Genomic DNA, 14,132 nt, shown 5'->3' with positions numbered 1-14,132 from the left:
GCTCAAATCGTAGCAGTCCAAGAGACTCATTTTATTAAATCTGCCCCTCCACGGTTTACTAATGGGAGATTCCCCCATTGCTATTTGGCTAACGGGCCGACTAAGAAGGCGGGAGTGGCAATCTTGATATCTCAGCACTGCGCGTTCTCCCTCACTTCGCAATATTGCGACCCTAAGGGGAGAATTCTAATTCTAGTTGGTACTCTTGAAAACAAAGAGGTGACATTGGTTTCCTGCTATGCCCCTAGCACCAAGCAACTAGCATTTTGCAGGAAACTCTGCGCTAAGGTGCAACAATTGGCTAAGGGTGCTTTACTCTTAATGGGGGATTTTAATTTGACTCTGGACCCTTTAGTTGATAACTTTGGCAAGCGACCCTCACTCTCCAGTCAGCTCCATAGGAATGCAAAGGGCTTTAGCCAGTTACTGGCGGAATATGATATTTTAGACCTCTGGCGCGTTAAACATCCAATGGATAGAGATTACACATTTTATTTCTCGGTGCACGCATCCTACTCTAGAATAGATCTAGCATTAGCAGATAAGTGGACTCTACAGTCCATCCGTAAATCTCCATCCTTCCCATGTCCTGGTCGGATCACTCCCCACTATTCATCGAATGGGATATAAATAGTAGAAAGGTTACCCCGGCCCCTTGGCATTTGGGTAAACTCAGTCTTCTTCAGCCGGAGACCACGCAGGCGATCCAAACCACCTTGGATAATTATCTTTCTGAGAACTCTCCTCAGGAGACGTCTATCTTCACATTCTGGTGCGCCCTCAAAGCAGTGACACGAGGGACGGCAATTCAAACAGCGGCTAAACTTAAACGGGCATATCGCAAAAAATTTGAACAAGCTGCGCTTACAGTCGCCTCCATGGAGAGTTCTCACAAGGCACATCCGCACAATAAAGCCCTCCTTAAGTCATTGAAAGAAGCAAGGGAGGCGGTGAATGTTTTCTATCTAGCGGAGATTCAACGCAACCTACATAGACTGAACCAAAAATTTTATGTTTATGGTAATAGGGCTGGTAGACTACTGGCGAGGAAGCTGGGGGGTAAGAAGGCTAAAGAAAAAATTCATATTGTCCAATCGGATAGGGGTAAAAGAGTCTACGATCCTGACGAAATTGCAGATGTCTTTGCATCCTATTACTCCAAATTATACAACCTGAAGGGGGACTCCTCTACCTTTCAACCTACAGGCGTAGATGTTCAGAATTTTCTGAGCAACTTTCCTCTCCCCTCGCTGTCGTCGGAGTCTTGTAGCTCTCTAAGTGCGCCTATTGACTCCCTTCCAGCGGATAAGGCCCCGTGTCCCGACGGTTATCCTGACGGTTTCTATAAATCCTTTAGGGAGAGCTTGGCCCCGGTGCTCTTGTCGGTGTTCAATGAAGCCTCAGAGGCAGGCCACTTCCCTAAAGAGATGCTGGAAGCTCAAATCATTACCATTCCCAAACCGGGGAAAAACCCCACCTCCGTCCAAAATTTTAGACCAATCGCTTTATTGAATACGTATTTAAAAATTTATGCCAAATTAATTGTCAACCGTATCAGCCCTCTGCTCCCCTCTCTTATTCGTATTGAACAGACAGGCCCCGGATAATACCCGCAGGGTGATTAATGTGATTGAGCATTCTGCCGGTAAAAGAGAACCCCTCCTAGTCTTGTCTCTTGACGCCGAAAAGGCGTTCGATAGATTGAATTGGGATTTTATGAGATTAACTCTGGACAAATTTGGCTTCTCTGGAAGGATCTTGGACTCTATCTTGGCTCTTTATTCCTCTCCTAGTGCACGGGTCTTTGTTATCGGATGCCTGTCATCACCCTTCAATATCTCTAATGGCACGCGTCAGGGATGCCCGCTATCCCCTCTTATTTTTGCGTTGGCGATAGAACCCTTGGCTGCTTGCATTAGATCTCGGGATGCGATTAGTGGCCCTGTTATAGGGGGCATTTCTCACAGAATTAGCTTGTTTGCGGACGATATTCTGCTATGTCTAACTGACCCCGAAGCTTCCTTGCCGGTTTTGCATGAAGTCCTTCAAAGCTATTCAGATGTTTATTTTTATAAGTTAAATACAAATAAAACTGAAGCCCTCCCACTCCATATATCTCCGACTGTGGTCTCTAAGTTGAAGGATTTGTATAAATATGCCTGGAAGTCCTGCTCCTTGAGATACCTGGGAATTAACTTAACCAGAGAAGATAACTTGATTGAGTGTAATTATGCCCCGTTATTAAAAGCGTTTACTGAGCTGACTGGGGAGTGGATGCTGCAGGAGGTATCTTGGTTGGGTAGGATTGCTGCTGCTAAGATGGTCCTATTGCCGAAATTAATGTACCTGTTTAGCGCCATACCAAGGCCCCTTCCCAGACTCTTCTATAATAAATTTAACCAGGTCCTGACCAGATATGTGTGGGGAGGATCTAGACCGAAAATTGCTAAGAAGACTCTTGTTCAGCCGAAACTGTCTGGGGGGGGGGGGGGGGGGTAGCTTTCCCAGATATAGAAAAGTACCATGCGGCATGTCTGATAAGTCAGTCTAGGGACTGGTTTGACACCTCAAGTCTGTAGCCTTGGGTTATTCTGGAAGCCTCACGCTTGGACTCTGTTTCTCTCCCTGATTTGTTTTGGTTACCACTGCCTGCTGCTCGGAGTAGGGCCGAATCCTGCAAGTCTATTAAAATGACCATAGATTCCTGGCATAAATTAGTACTTTCTTCAGAAGAGCTTAATTTACCCGCCCCCTGCCTGTCGTTAACTGCTCTTATGTCATTGATCCCTAATGTTTCCCTAGAAAAGTGGACTCGGAAGGGGCTCTCTACCGTGGGCGATTTATTTGTAGGGGACGTCTTGATGTCCTTCTCTCAATTACAAGAGAGATTTGAGATTCGGACTCAGGATTTCTTTAAATACCTGCAGGTGAGAAGTTGGTTGCACTCGTTTACTCCCTCACATTTCCATAAACTGTCTCTTCCGGCTTATATTGTAAGCCGATTGGAGACACCCTCACATAAATATGGGATTACGTGGTGGTATCAATTTCAAATGACAAACGGCACCCAGATAAAATTGAAAGCTCAGACTTTATGGGAAAGAGATTTGAATGGGTCCTTTACTGAGGCAGAGTGGGACGGTATATTTAGGTCTTGTTTTAAAGTCTCCAAATGTGTTAACCACTCTGAAATGTTCTATAAGCTTATACAGAGGGCCTACTTCACCCCTGCTAAACAGCACAGAATCTGGCCATCCCAATCTAAATCATGTTGGAGGAAATGCGGCTCCACGGGTGATATCTTTCATATCTTCTGGGCATGTCCTCGTATACAACCACTTTGGAGAGAAGTTTTAAATATGGCTGGCATGGTGCTAGGGCTCAGCATCCCAATGAACCCAGCTCTGGCGCTATTTCACTTGTACGTAGATCGCCTCTCTGCAGGTGACCGATATGTCTTGGAACATATTCTGATAGCCGCTAAAGCGGCTATAGCACAGTTGTGGAAGTCTGAGAGTGTTCCCACCTTAGAGTTCATCCAAAATAAGATTCACAAACATTTCATTTTTGAAACTGCGGAGGCTAAATACTCCTCATCGGCTAACTCTATCCATATGAAATGGTTGGGATGGTCTGATTATAGAAGTAGAGAAGGTAGGCTAACAGTATACAGCGCTCCGATTGATATGTCCGTGCTCGACCTCTCCTAGAATGACCTCTACGAGAATGCCGTGATGCCAGATATGTTCTCTTCATGTCTTCTTTTAGTGCTTTCTCCTTTTCTTGTGTCTGTACGCTCGATGTAACCAATTGTATACCCATCAGACTGTGCGTTGTTTAAGTTTGCTTATGGTAACCATTCCGGACTTCCCCTGTGTTTTCCTCATCTCTTTATTCTGTTCCCCTTTTCTGTGTGTAAACTCTTCAATAAAAAAACTTAATGTTTAAAAAAAAAAAGGAAAAAAAAACAAGATTTCATGACTCCAGAAGATTGGATTGTCTCTTATTCTGAGGAATATCAGGTTTGAATCTCCAACAGTAAGCCATGTACCTTCAGAGGCACAGGGGTACTGGATACCTATTATCCGGCAGTGGCGTCACTTGTGTGTTTGGGCCGCACCTGTGTGTCACCCTCCGAGGGGTGACACCAAAATACTGTCTCCTCCTCAATGACAGGAGCCGGGTTCTGCACTGTAATATTATGTACTCACAGTGTATGATCCGGCACTGCCTGATTTCACAGGTTCTGGCCTCTATCATGGTGAGTATACATGGTGGAGCGCATGAGAAGTGTGCAATTGCTTTTTGCATTGCATGCGCAGCCTGCTGATAATGCAGGGATGCGTCTGACTGCAAACCAGGCCCTCTGTCCTCACTGAATATGCCTTGACATGACGTTTATTATTTATTAAGTTTCTTATAAATAGCAGCAGATTCCATAGCGCTTTTCAATTGGAAACAAAAGTGATAAAACAGACATCGAGGTAGGAGGGCCCTGCTCGCAAGCTTACATTCTATACTGAAATAGGCACTGATACACAAGGATACATAGGTGTTATCTATTGCATAATGGACCACCAGATGGCAAGGGTTCTTGGTGGGCTATATGATATGGTCACACAGTGATGTTGGCCTGGGGTCAGGAGGGTGTGAAAGTGAAGAAAGATAACATATGTGAGGATATGAGTGGACTGTACAGAGGGGATGTCATTGGATAGGAAAGTTTATGAAAGTTATGTGGGTTGTACTGGAATATGAGAAGCTGTCTGAAGAGATGAGTTTAAGGGAACGGTTGAAGGTTTGGAGACTAGAGGAGAGTCTTATTGTGCATGGGAGGGCATTCCACAGAGTGGGTGCAGCCCGAAGAAAGTCCTGCAATCATGCATGGGAGTGAGTAATGAGTGTGGATGAGACACGCAGATCTTGCGCACAGCAGAGAGGCCGGACGTGCATTACCACATATAACGGCCAATTACGTACACTGTAATAATGATTAACTTTAGTTCTCGAAAAATAACTGTAGCTCACTGGCCCTCCTGGTGTATTTTAACCAGGGGACCGCCGGCGCTAAAGGAAAATGGTTCAAAGATTCATGCTAAACCTCGAGATTGAATTGTGAATATACAGTATATCCTCATGATTTATTTCATGTTCATTGATCGATTGATAGAGCAGGTTAGGACTTGCACAGACCCTGATACTAATGATGACAGATCATATGAACCATCAATAATTGGTACACAGCATCAGCGAATGCCATAAGATGCAGGTGAGATTACGCCTAATGCTATTATTAGTTCATTTGAATGTTTGCCTAATGCAATGGCTTCTGTGTCCAAAGTTTATTAACATTTATCACCAAACACCTAAAGATTATCTCTCCAAGCATACAACTAGTTGATTGGATGGTATGAAAATCTGGTAATTAACAGGAGCAAATGACAATCAGCCATTTGCGTCCAAACACTGGAAAATGGATGAAAACAGTCGTTCAGACAAATTGGTTTGATCCAGAGGTTCTCAAACTCGGTCCACAGGACCGGGCCCTAACAGTGTATGTTTTCCAGAACTTCCCGGGATCTGAGTCCGGAACAGGTTTTTCCGCCAGACTCGGATCCCAAAACGAGACCAAATGTCATCCTCTCACTGTCGGATTCTCATGAGTATTGGATTCTATAAAGGTCCTCGTTGAACGTCCCACCTTCACTCCAGCTGTGGAGCTTGTAGTGAGTGGACGTGTCCATCCAGGGGTGCTGTGTTGTCCATCCAAGGGTGCTGCTGTGTTCCCCACTAAGAGACTGGGGCTGCTTTGTCCATCCAGGGGTGCTGTGTTGTCCATCCAGGGGTGCTACTGTTTTGTCTATCAATGGGCTGGGGCTGCTTTGTCCTCAAGGTGTGTAGTTGGTCCATCCCCAGGGGTGCTTTGTTGTCCATCAAGGGCTGCTGTGTCCCATCTGACAGGGGGCTGCTGTGTCCATCTGTCCAGGGATGCTCTGTCCCAGTGTTAAAAAAAATAAAAGCTAAATATACCGCAGTGTTTAATCATACACATATTGTGTGACACTGTAGGTGAAAGTGAACCACGGTGTTATAATATTATTTATGACTCATACACTTATTGTGACACTATGGGGTATATTCAATTGGTGTCGAAAGCTGCCGTCTGTCGAAAATACGGCAGTTTTCAACTTTTTCGACCTATTCAATCCCCAGCATTTTCATTCGACAAGTCTGTGAATTCGACTTGTCGAATAGTACGTACTTTTGAGGGAAACGGGGCCAAATTCAGCAGGATTTGGTCCCGTTTCTGACCATCTCAGTCCAACATAAAAAAAATTCGGACTAAGATTAGAGGGGGGAGAGCCGCGGGCAGACTGGGGACCACAGCGACGGAGAAGAGCAGTCACAGCGCTGGAGGAGATGGGAGAGTGGGCACAGGGAGAGAGCAGGCACAGCAGGCACAGTGCCGGAGGAGATGGGCACAGCGCCTGAGAAGATGGGAGAGCGGGCACAGGGGGAGAGCAGGCACAGCGCCGGAGGAGACGGGAGAGCGGGCACAGGCGGAGAGAAGTGCCGGAGGAGACATTGCCGCAGGCACAGGGGGAGAGCAGTGACGGAGGAGACGGTGGGGGCAGACGGGGGAGAGCAGCGCTATAGCAGTGGGCAGCGTAGCCGGAGGATGTCACAGCTGCTGCTCACAGCAGCGTCCACCTGGCTCCAGCAAGCGGGACCTCGCTTGCTGGAGCCGGGTGGATGCTGCAGTGAGTGGCGGCTGTGACATCCTCCGGCTACGCTGCCCACTGCTATAGCGCAGCGCTCCTGTCTCTCCCCATGTCTCCCCCCATCTCCTCCTCATCTCCTCCGGCGCTGCTCTCCCCCTCTGCCCGCATCTCAGCTCCTACATCTCAATTCAACTTTTTTTATAGTCGAATTGAAATTGCTTTGAATAGCCCAGGTCGGATCCATTCCGACAAATGAATGTCGGCATGGATCCGACTTCAATTGAATATACCCCTATATTGTAAAACAGTCATGACGATACAAGTCTGTCAACGTCTCTACTATGGCACTTTCTGACTAGTGGCAGCTCTCAGGCTGTCTCTGCCACAGTTATTGGAATCTCACCCACCATCTTTTCTCACTTTCTCACACAGGTGATGGAAGCATTATAGCCCCACATGTACAGTATATGTTTCTATCTGCTTCCCTAGCCAGGAGTCTCAGTGGCACGCAGTCATGGTAGCTTTCTACCGTACTGCTGGAATGCCTAATGTGCTTGATGTGATAAATTGCACACACATACAGCTAAGACCACCTAGGGGCAGACAAGCCATCTATATAAATAGTCATCTAGACCACTCGACTAATGTGCAGGTGGTTTGTGATGCAAACCTCAAAATCATGAGTGTTGTTGTGGGTTACCCTGGTGCATGTCACGACTCCTTCATCCTTAGTCAGTCATCCCTCTATGACAAATTTGAAGCAAAATAAATGCCAGATGGTTGGTTGCTGGGTAAGTGACCATATTATTGGTCCATGAAACCAAACACACTAACCACTATGTAACCTCTATGTTACTGTATACCTACTTATCATTCTATACTATCTATGTGCTTCAGGTAATGCAGGGTATGGCTGTTTCTCCTGGCTTCTGACTCTATGGTCGCTTCCTGATTTCCCTGCTAAACACAATTCCAATCATGCACATAAGGTCACTCAGTCAGTGATAGAAAGATGTTTTGGTGCACTGAAATCTCGGTTTCGGTGTCTTGACAAATCGGCTGACCTTTTGTTGTATAGGGCGACATTTACCAAGCAGTGATAAGAACAGAGAAATGCCCATGGCAACCAATCAGCACTGAAGTAACATCTATAATTTGCATACTATAAAATTATACAGAGCTGCTCATTGGTTGATGGGACAACTTCTCCGCTCTTATCACTGCTTAGTAAATGTCACCCATAGTCCCTTAAAGGTGACTAGAATTGTGTTCTGCTGCTATTTTCTTCATAATATATGTTTACAACAACATCTGCCACATGACGATTAAGAAGACAGTCAGCAAGTAGAGAAGTTAGTACCATCTGGCAACAGTTGGAGCACAGATGTAGGGAGGCAGATAAGGCAGCAATTAATAACCCAACATTTTTCTGGTAAGTATATTGCCACCACTGCATGTTTTTTAAAGGTGTGTAAATGTATAGTTATGGGACTGTGTTGATATTGTCACCATAACATTTTTAATGATACAGTATGTGTTACACATTTCCCTCTATAATAATGGCCACGTATGTTTTAAACAAATATTACAGTATCACAGTATCCTATGTCTAATGCTTTCCATATATTTTTGGGATATTTTCCCAATTTGTGTATGGCACATATTGATTGTTCTTTGGTCATACAAAATGTATAATGTTATAACCTTACTAAATAGGTGTCTTTTGTTTGAATCCTCTTCTCACCATAAATACTCATACACTGCAGCCTGTGTAATATACTGTATGTGTCTCTACTTTTGGTAATCAGGTAATCTAGTTAAACAACTTAACACAAATTAGTATACAGTTATTTGGAGAATTTTTTTTTTTTTATTGTAACGGGTTTTTTGTTTGATGTTTTTTGTATATAAAAATATAAGAAGAACTGAACATAAGTAACAATATGGGGGGGGATATTCAATTGAAGTCGGAAACTGCCGTCTTGTTGGAAAGACGGCAGTTTCCGACTTGTTTAGGTTGGAAGGGGTTCCGACCTATTCAATGCCGGCCGTTTTTCTGACAAGTCGGGAATTCCAACATGTCGGAAAGCACGCGGATTGGCGGCTTCAGCCACCGTTCCATGTGTGCTGTCGGAAACGCGGCTAATTCTGACAGGTTTTAGCCCCGTTTCCGACACTATGTCAATCCAACTTTAAAAAATGTCGGGTTGACATTGTCGGGATTGGCCAAATCCGCCTATTGAATACTTAGATGTCGGATCCTTTCCGTCGGAAAGGATCCAACATCTATTGAACATACCCCATGGCCTTAATTGTGACCTGTCACGTGTTTTTTTTTTCTTCTTAATTACAAACTGCTAAGTGTTCAGCACTATGATTTCACCTGCCGCCAGGGTCAGACTGGCCCACAGGGGAACAGGGGAAACCACCGGTGGGCCCCACTGCCTGTGGGCCTACCTCCTCCGCTATGGACCCTACCACAGCATTTTCCCGGTGGGCCCTTCTTGCCCCAGTCCGACAGTGCCTGCCGCTCTCTGGAGCTGGTACTCCCTTTTTCCACTTGTGTCTGTGCGTGTGGAGAGGTAACATGGAAAACGAATGGTGTTGTTGCTCCTGAATTGGTGCTAGGCTGATCTGTGTGTCATATTACTCACAGTAGCATTAACATCCCTACTGGCTGCTGTGTGAGTCTCCATGATGCGTACCATGCTCTGTTGTGTAGCTTGAGTGTTGTCCAATATATGGAGATAGCTTTGATGAGGCCTCTGGTTCTCATCCATTATCTGAACAAATGTGTCCATCATTTTATAATTGTCAGCCCTGATTAATTCCATTGTATTAGCAATTCTACACAGTTGTGTATTTTGCGGCTTAATCTGGGTATGTGATGGGCCTGACTCCCCATGTATTGTGTCTGTCTCCACACACATTTAAGATTATTTGCCTGCTGGTTGGTCCAGCAGGCCCATAACGCATGTTCCTGGGGCTGTGGTGGTGGAGATGGTGGACTCGCGTGGGCTGGAGGTGTACTCTGTGTGGTAGGAGTTGTCACAGGTGGAGGTATTGAAGCCAGATTTAACACAAATGTCTCCTCCCTTGCAGATCCCACATCTTAAGCAGCTGAGTGTCTTGAAGAATGTTGTCCTCTGAAATCACAGATCAGTTGTGTGCAAGTCTAATAGGCCCTACACACTGGCCGATTTGTTTGAAAGATATGAAGGATCTCGTTCATAAATGAACGAGAACTCGTTCATATCTTTCAGTGTGGAGGCTCCAGCGATGAACGATGTGCGGCCCCGCGCTCGTTCATCGCTGGACCCCCGTCGGCTGTGCATGCAGGCCAATATGGACGATCTCATCCATATTTGCCTGCACTTCAATGGAGCCGCGTGACGGGGGGGGGGAGTGAAGAAACTTCACTGCCCCAGTCACTGCCCCCCCGCCGCCGGGTCGGTCTTCGGCCGTATCCGCCGTCGGGCAGCTCGGCGGCGGATCGGCCAGTGTGTAGGGCCCATTTGTTTGTACTGGTATTAAGTTGGTCCATTGCCTTTTTCTGTAAACATAACTAGATTTATTAAGACATCTTTAAATGTGAATTAGTTGTGTTGGTGTTAGCAAACTAAGGGGTCTTTTTACTAAGCCTTAGATGGAGATAAGGTGACTGGAGTTAAAATCCCAACCAATCAGCTCCTGTCATTTTTAAAACACAGCATGTGACATGATAGTAAAGAGCTGATTGGCTGGTACTTTATCTCCGTCAACTTTATCTCCACCCAAGGCTTAGTAAATAGACCCCTAAGACGTTTACTCAGTTTGCTTTGTGTGTTAAGAATGTTTTCCACCAACATGGATGTGTGGAATGTTCACTACCACAATAAAAACCTTCATTATGTCTTCAATAAATGTAAGCATAATATTTTTTATAAAAAATTAGTTAGGCAGAGAAGGGCTAGAGATATGGGTGGTCATTCCGAGTTGTTCGCTCGGTAAATTTCTTCACATTGCAGCGATTTTCCGCTTAGTGCGCATGCGCAATGTCCGCACTGCGACTGCGCCAAGTAAATTTGCTATGCAGTTAGGAATTTTACTCACGGTTTTTTCATCGTTCTGGTGATCGTAATGTGATTGACAGGAAGTGGGTGTTTCTGGGCGGAAACTGGCCGTTTCATGGGTGTGTGTGAAAAAACGCTACCGTTTCTGGGAAAAACGCAGGAGTGGCTGGAGAAACGGGGGAGTGTCTGGGCGAACGCTGGGTGTGTTTGTGACGTCAAACCAGGAACGACAAGCACTGAACTGATCGCAGATGCCGAGTAAGTCTCGAGCTACTCAGAAACTGCAGAGATGTATTTTCGCAATAATGCAAATCTTTTGTTCGCAATTTTAAGAAGCTAAGATTCACTCCCAGTAGGCGGCGGCTTAGCGTGTGTAAAGCTGCTAAAAGCAGCTTGCGAGCGAACAACTCGGAATGAGGGCCCTGGTCATCAACATGAGTAAAGGTGCATACACACTTGCCGATAAAATGAATGATGTCGCTCATTTTCACGCTTCCTGAGCGACATCGTTCACTTTCTCGGCAAATGTGTATGCCGACGACAGGAGACCGTGGGTCATTAACGACTCTTGGTGTCGGTGGTGAATGCTCAATTTGGACTGTCATCCAAGAGCTGCCTGCATGGACCAGCTGCTGCGTGACTCACTGTCATCATGGTCAACATATTGCTCAGTGCGTACGGCCGGGCATCGACCACCCGGCCCGGGAGGGGGAAACACTAGACGACGACACTCATAGAGCGACATCGTATAGTGTGTATGCACCTTAAGTGTAATGTTGATTATTTTTAAAGTCACAACATGACATACCTCTGTAAGCAACACTAAACGTGTTGTGCCTTGTAAACCCAGTTACACAGGTTATAGATGTTGCAAGTAATCCTTTTTGGAAAAAGTGGCTAGGTGGGCCACAGAAGCCAATTAGTTATGGTGGTTAAAATTAACTAAGGTGTTACAACACATAATGTTACCTTTATTTGTGGTGTATTATTTACATCAACACTTTGTGACTAAGCTGCTTTCCTAAATTCGGCTACTACACCCGTTTCACTTATGTTGGATTGGGTGTGTGAAAGTACATTTCCTAACGTGTTATTACAATTTTTACTCACCAGGCAGGTGTGGGGAATGTGGTGACATCGCCGGGGGGACTTTTCGGAGTTGACTTGGTGGCCTGGATGACGCCTCAGAGAGGCGTCTTTGTTGTGGAGACATGTGTGTGGATGGCCCTACACCCAAATAATGATCATTTGACATTATTTACCATACTAAAAACACCCGATGAGAATGAACATAGCGCTTTCTTCATCATCCTCAGCCTCAGCAGTGTGGAGACACGGGCAGAGGTTGTGCCAGTCTTTTTGGACACTAAATGGATATGAAGCTTTTTTTTTGTTTGGAATATTTGATGTACCAAAATACGTATAATGCATCATCATTTGCAAGTTAAAGTAACACACTTGGACACATTAAAAAACCAACCTTGAAACATGTTGGCAATATAGCAGTGTCCTTTTTTTTTAGAATTAATTTTAAAAAGTAACAATTTACCAAGGTGGGAGTTTTTTTTAGAACTGGTAATGTTGCTCGAAGCAACCAATCAGATTCTATCTATTATTTTCTAGAAGCAGCTAGATAAATGTTAAGTAGAATCTGATTGGTTGCTATGAGCAACATCACCAGTTCTAAAAAAATTAGTAAATTTACCTCATAGACTTTGCAGCATGACCCATCAAGATAATCTACTGTATGTCAGTGGCTTCAACATACTGAAATGCTTACAAACATCGTACAAGTTATAAGAAGTGATGTAGGTGTTCTCCAATCAATGTTTTGCAAAATTGAAGCTTAAGGTGGCTGAGTAACTACATAGGTGTATCTGCAAAGTACAAATACTACATTGACAACATACCTGTAATAGGCCCTACACACTGGTCGATCTGACTGAAAGATATGAACGATCTTGTTCATTAATGAATAAGATACTGTTCATATCTTTCAGTGTGGAGGCACCAGCTATGAATGATGCGCGGCCCCGCGCTCGTTTATTGCTGGTCCCCCGTCGGCTGTGCATGCAGGCCGATATGGACGATCTCGTCCATATTTGCCTGCACTTCTATGGAGCCGTGTGACAGGGGGAGTGAAGAAACTTCACTCCCCCGTCACTGGCCCCCCGCCACCGGGTCGCCCATCGGCCGTATCCGCTGTCGGGCAGCTCGGCGGTGGATCGTTAAATGTGTAGGGCCCTTAAGTCTTGTGAGCAAACGCAGAGTAATGGGCTCATGCTTGTGGCCCATACAATGTTGACGGCCCCTGTGGCCGGAGAGACTAACCAGCCACACGTGTAATGGTAGCCGCGGCACTGAAGGGGTTAATCCTCAGCTGCCAGGCACCATTTGGACAATAGGCACTTGGCGTCACTGTGAAACGTACTTACGGCGCTGGGCGCGTACTGTTTAAAAGTATGTTTAATGATGTGTTTTAACATGTCATATGTAGTGCTCAGTGCACAATTGTAGGATTACATGTTTAAATGTATTTATAGTTAAGATATGGTCACCTGTATTTTAAAGGGAAAAATGCACTTACTATAGCTGTCTGAATAATCATCTCCTATCTTCTGGAAATAGGAAGTGACGTGCTAATCGCCTCTGCTAGCAGAGAGGTGTGAATGACAAAACCCTTTTGATGTGCACGGCAGGTAATGGCTGTGAGTGTCAGATTGGGTTGGGATTGGAACCTGTATTTATTTATGTAGCTGGTTTCATTGATATATGAATCCTGAATGGTAGATGCAGGAAGGAATAACATTTGTTTGGGAAATAAAATACAAACCGTATTTGAAGCTATGTGATAAATTTATCAATAGTGAATGTTAAACTGATAACAAACGTCTGTGTGACAGGAAAGAGGAAATTATTTTATTCATTTATTTGTATTTTGTAAGATATCCTGATTGGATAGAAAGGACAGGGGGGACATGACCCCCTGTTGTACTGTGTGGAAAATGGACATAAAAAGGAGGCCTGCATGCATCCAGAGTGTATTATACCAACTACTATCTGCTGTGAACATCTTGCTGTATCATACTTGCCTACCTGACCCTCTCCATGAGGGAGAAAATGCTCTGTTCCTGGACTTTCAGCTAGGTAATTGATAAGGAAGGTGTTTCACCACAGGTGATGGCAATCATACATTACCAGGAAAGTCCAGGAACAGAGCATTTTCAGCCCTCATGGAGAGGGTCAGGTAGGCAAGTATGTGCTGTATGCTGTTTCCCCTAGCAATAGGGAAGAGTTCTCTTTAGAACAATTGCAAATAAATACCATTTGCCTCAAGAAGACCGCATCATCTTGTGAC

Source organism: Pseudophryne corroboree, chromosome 4 (genome assembly GCF_028390025.1).
Source record: "Pseudophryne corroboree isolate aPseCor3 chromosome 4, aPseCor3.hap2, whole genome shotgun sequence".
NCBI lineage: Eukaryota > Metazoa > Chordata > Amphibia > Anura > Myobatrachidae > Pseudophryne > Pseudophryne corroboree.
Note: the sequence above shows the minus strand (reverse complement) of the source record.